General features: G+C 37.5%; 1 long non-coding RNA gene across 1 annotated transcript in view; it reads left to right on the top strand.

The window, feature by feature from the left end:
• LOC149131150 (uncharacterized) overlaps window positions 1-5,000 on the top strand; it is a 559,538-nt gene that overhangs the window by 526,436 nt on the left and 28,102 nt on the right. The window contains exon 9 of the long non-coding RNA XR_016238315.1: window positions 647-755. This is a non-coding gene — a long non-coding RNA (uncharacterized LOC149131150). The remainder of the gene's footprint in view (window positions 1-646; window positions 756-5,000) is intronic.

Genomic DNA, 5,000 nt, shown 5'->3' with positions numbered 1-5,000 from the left:
GGAGGGCGGCGGTGCGATCATCACTTAAGACTCGGCCGACAGCAGCTGTTCGACATAACCCTACAAGTCAGGTATGCCCGGACACTGAACGAGGGCGTGCAGAACGGTTTCGTCACTCTGCGCGCATTTCGGACAAGCCCGTCGGACAGCACATCCGTGCCTGTAGAGTTTATTTCGAACTGGTAGGATGAAAAGCTAAGTCGACCTCGGCGGCGTAATAATAACAATAATAATAATAATAATATTAATAATAATAATAATAATAATAATAATAATAATAATAATAATCATCATCATTTCTATTATAGACACAAGGCCAGCAATTTGGAGGGAGAGGGTTTCACTGGTACTTTATTTATCGACCCTGACAGGATGAACAGCAAAGTCGATCCCCGCCAAGCATTTGGCCCGGTTTCCTAACGATTCTGCCCGCACGATTCATTTCTGCTAGGCCTGACATTTTTTGGGGGGGTGGGGGGTGCTAGTCGACTGCTTCAACCCCCGTCCTCAGCTAGTACTTATTTTATCGACCCAGAAAGAACAAACGGCCAAAGTCAAACTTTCAACATTTTTTCCCTTGATTATCTCACGTGCTAATAAACAAAAATATGAATAGAATAAATTTTTTTTTGTCTTCTTTTTGCAGGGGCTGGAAGAGGACAAACAGTATGAAACGTTGACTTGGGATCATAAAGGCAAAACGATAACGCGTGTTGCTGATGAAAAAAGCAAAAGCGTCAGTGCCATTTACGAAGGTAGGTGTTGTAAAGCGGTCTTCTGCCATCGTTGTACCTGTCTTTTGATGGTTCTCTCTGGCACTGTACGACCCCCAGTCGTGCAGAGTTATCCACTCACTATCACAGTACAGTTACTATATTAACACAGACACTACTGTCAACACAGTCCACTCGTACTCGAGATACTGGCCGACGTCACCTTATTTATAGTGACGCCTCGTTCCACTCGTCACGTGGGAGGGGGTTACCATTATTAATAAGTCCCTACAAAATGTTAAAGGCACACACATACGCACATACATACACACATACATATATATATATGTATGTATGTATGTATGAATATATATATATATGTGTATATGCACGCCCATATATGCATGCATATACACACATATATACCAGTATACATACATACAGATTTATGTGCAAGCATGTGTGTAGTTTGCGAGACAGCTCCACGCCCCACAAGAGTTACACTTTTAAAAATCATTCAAACGGTTTTAAAATGGTTAAGTGTATCAATATTTAATATAGAAAAATCGTCATAAATTGTCTTTGTTCGTTTTTAACTTCATTCATTTCTTCTATACTATTACGTATATGGATTGGTAACTTTTATAAGCATGCATACATACACACACACACACACACATATATATATATATATATATATATATATATATGCATACAGAGTTTGGACAAAATAATGGAAACATCTAGCATCATAATTTTGAAATATCTATAAAGCTGTAAAAAACTTATTTATTTTTACGTTTTTGATTTATTATTAGTGTTGCTTAAAATGTTTTGCTTAAATTGCTGGGGGTTTTTTATTTTGGGGTGGGGGTGTTCAGATATCATCAGAAAAAGGTAATTAAAATTCATTAAACTGACAGATCTATCGGACTTTCAAAGAGCTGAAATTGGTAGAGTGTGTTTGTTAACTTGACGACAAGGTCAAGGTGAGCTCTGATTGGCTGTATGCAAATGAGTTCGTTACTGGGGTCCGGAACTGTCGTAGGAAAAAAAGAAAAATTCGCCGGCAGGACGATCTTCACAGTGGATTCAGCCAATAGCCCGATCCGTCTTATTGGCGACAGAAAGTGCTCGAAATAAAGCCACAAGTCAGCGATGCTCGAGCCCTGGACGGGTTTTTGCTGTACGGTTTAATAATGGTTTCAGATTTTGCCACAAGGGCAGCGATTTGCGGGGAGAGGTTAAGTCGATTACATCGACCCCAGTGTCCAATTGGTACTTATTTTATTGACCCCGAAAGGATGAAAAGTAGAGTCGACCTCGGCGGAATTTGAACTCAGAACGTAGCGACGGACGAAATACCACTAAGCGTTTCGTCTGGCGCGCGAACGATTCTGCCAGTACAGTTTAATAATTGTTGTTGGCACTCCGGCGCTTACGACGTTGAGGGTTCCAGTTGATCGGATCAACGGAACAGCCTGCTCGTGAAATTAACGTGCAAGTGGCTGAGCACTCCACAGACACGTGTACCCTTAACGTAGTTCTCAGGGATATTCAGCGTGACACAGTGTGACAAGGCTGACCCTTTGAATTACAGGCACAACAGAAACAGGAAGAAAGAGTGAGAGAAAGTTGTAATGGAAGAGTACAGCAGGGTTCGCCACCATCCCCTGCCGGAGCCTCGTGGAGCTTTAGGTGTTTTCTCTCAATAAACACTCACAACGCCCGGTTGGGGAATCGAAACCATGATCCTATGACCACGAGTCTGCTGCTCTAACCACTGGGCCATTGCGCCGCCACTCGGTTTAATAATAATGAATAACAATATAACAACAACAACAACAACCACAAAAAGCAGCGACAACAGTGACAACAGCAACATTAATAATAAGAACAACACCCACAACGACAACAGCAAGAACAACAACAACAGCGACTACAACAGCAGCTGTAATAATAGCAACAACTCGAAGAAAATAGCAACAACTATTCCGCCATGACTACAAAATAATAACAACAACAACAACAACAATAAAAACAACAACAACAACAACAATAACTGCTATGCGAACCATTAAAAGTAACACTATCGCCACCCCCGCCATCCCTGCTAACAACAACAACAACAACACCGCCATCAACGCCATTTAATGGCTACGGCTTTGCCACAACTGCAAACCAGAGAAGCAATAACACGAACAACAATGGCGACGACAGCAAAATCAAAAATAACTACTACTACTACTACTACTACTTCTACTACTACTACTACTAATGCTACTACTACTACTACTACTACTACTAATACATTATTACCTGCAACAACAATAATCGAAGATGATGATAAAAGGTATTTTACCGACAACGCCCATAACAAGGGCATTAGTTACATTATTATGCAGTTTATCACATATATGTGTTTATGTGTATGTGTATGCATATATATATACACATACATATATACATTATATATATATATACATATATATATATATATATATATATATATATATATATATATATATATATATATATATATATATATATATATATATATATATGTGTATGAATGTATGTGTGTAGGTATGGCAGCAAAGCTACGAAGATATCAACAACAGATTTAATGTAATGCAACTTTATTTGTTGCCATTTTAAAGATGGCGGTGAAAGTGCTTCATACCTATTTAGATGTGTGTGTATTGGAGATTTTGTGTGTGTCTGTATGTGTATTGTATAGTGGTGCTAGATAGATAGATAGATAGATAGACATAAATGTGTGTGTGTCTTTGTGTTTGTGTGTGTGTATACATATATATATATTATGTATGTTTGTATGTATGTATAAAAAAATCGGAAATCGTTTTGCCGAAGCGCTCAGTTATGAAAGCAAAGGAGCGGACACCGGTTGTCAAACGGTGGTGGAAACAAACACTAACACATACTCATATCCAAAGTACACATACACAAGTAAAACACACACATTTAGCATGTGCGGCCGATAATATATATATACATATATATAGTTCAAATTTACAGAAAACAAAAGACGAAGACAGGTGTAGGAACAACAAGCAGGTGTATTAGTTTGACGCTCGACATCTCGAGCCTACGCTCTTCGACAGAAAGGAAAGAGCGAGAGAACGAAAATAAAACGAAGAAAAAATGTGTAGGGATTAACGGTCCAACATGATGGTTACGCATAACCATACATATAGAAAAAAAGTATTCTATGTATATAACGTAAGGGTCACGTTCATTTGCGCGCCTATCATCAAAAATACAGAAGTTAGTACCCCTAAACTTTGGACTGACGCAGGATGCTCATGTAGCGTTTACAGTGAGTGCCCAGTAAACCATCAGTGTAATGTAGCAGCCCTGGTCTACGAAGCAGAGTCAGTATCCAACAACCCTAACGAAAGGACGCATATACACAAATATATCGAATCAGTAATCATTTTAAGGCCAGGTTGAATAATTATATATCCCTCTTTTAGCAGCCAGGAAAACACAATGTCATAATTTTAGCTAATTTTATGTGGTGATTAAAACAGGATCTAACGTCGCATAACAGCAACTACAAGCTGCTGGAAATATGTAGGCTGTAACTTAATGGAAGTAAAAGATGCAAACTTTGCTTTGCGGAGAAAAGAATCATTCTAACAACTCACATGAGTTTTCTAAGCCCGATATACAAAATTTTCAGATATTGTTATCATGAGCCGCAAAGCCAGTTTGGTGCATGGTCATGTCCCTTTTTCAGTAGCAGGAAGATTAACGCAGAGCCAATACAATTCATCCATAGCTATTAACACGTCATGAGCAAAAACTGATAATTCGTCCTTCTGATTGTGCATTAGTCCTCCAGCCCATCAAATTTTTTGTCACTAAATTTTTCTACCTCCAAATCAACTTAGTAGCACTAAGTAGGCTATGTACTATGGTCTACAAATTTGCAGGAGTCGTTAATATTGTCTTGCGGACCTATTCTGCGCGAAACATTCTGACCAGTTAAATGACATAAGTAGTGATATATTGCTTGACAATGTATGTATATATATATGCATCTGTATATATATATATATATATATATATATATATATATATATATATATATATATATATATATATATATATATATATATATATATATATATATATATATATATATATATATATATATATATATATATATATATATATATATATATATATATATATATATATATATATATATATATATATGATAGGCGTAGGAGTGGCTGTGTGGTAAGTAGCTTGCTTACC

Source organism: Octopus bimaculoides, chromosome 25 (genome assembly GCF_046866305.1).
Source record: "Octopus bimaculoides isolate indiv1 chromosome 25, ASM4686630v1, whole genome shotgun sequence".
In the NCBI taxonomy this organism is placed as follows: domain Eukaryota; kingdom Metazoa; phylum Mollusca; class Cephalopoda; order Octopoda; family Octopodidae; genus Octopus; species Octopus bimaculoides.
This window is presented reverse-complemented; position numbering and strand designations above follow the sequence as displayed.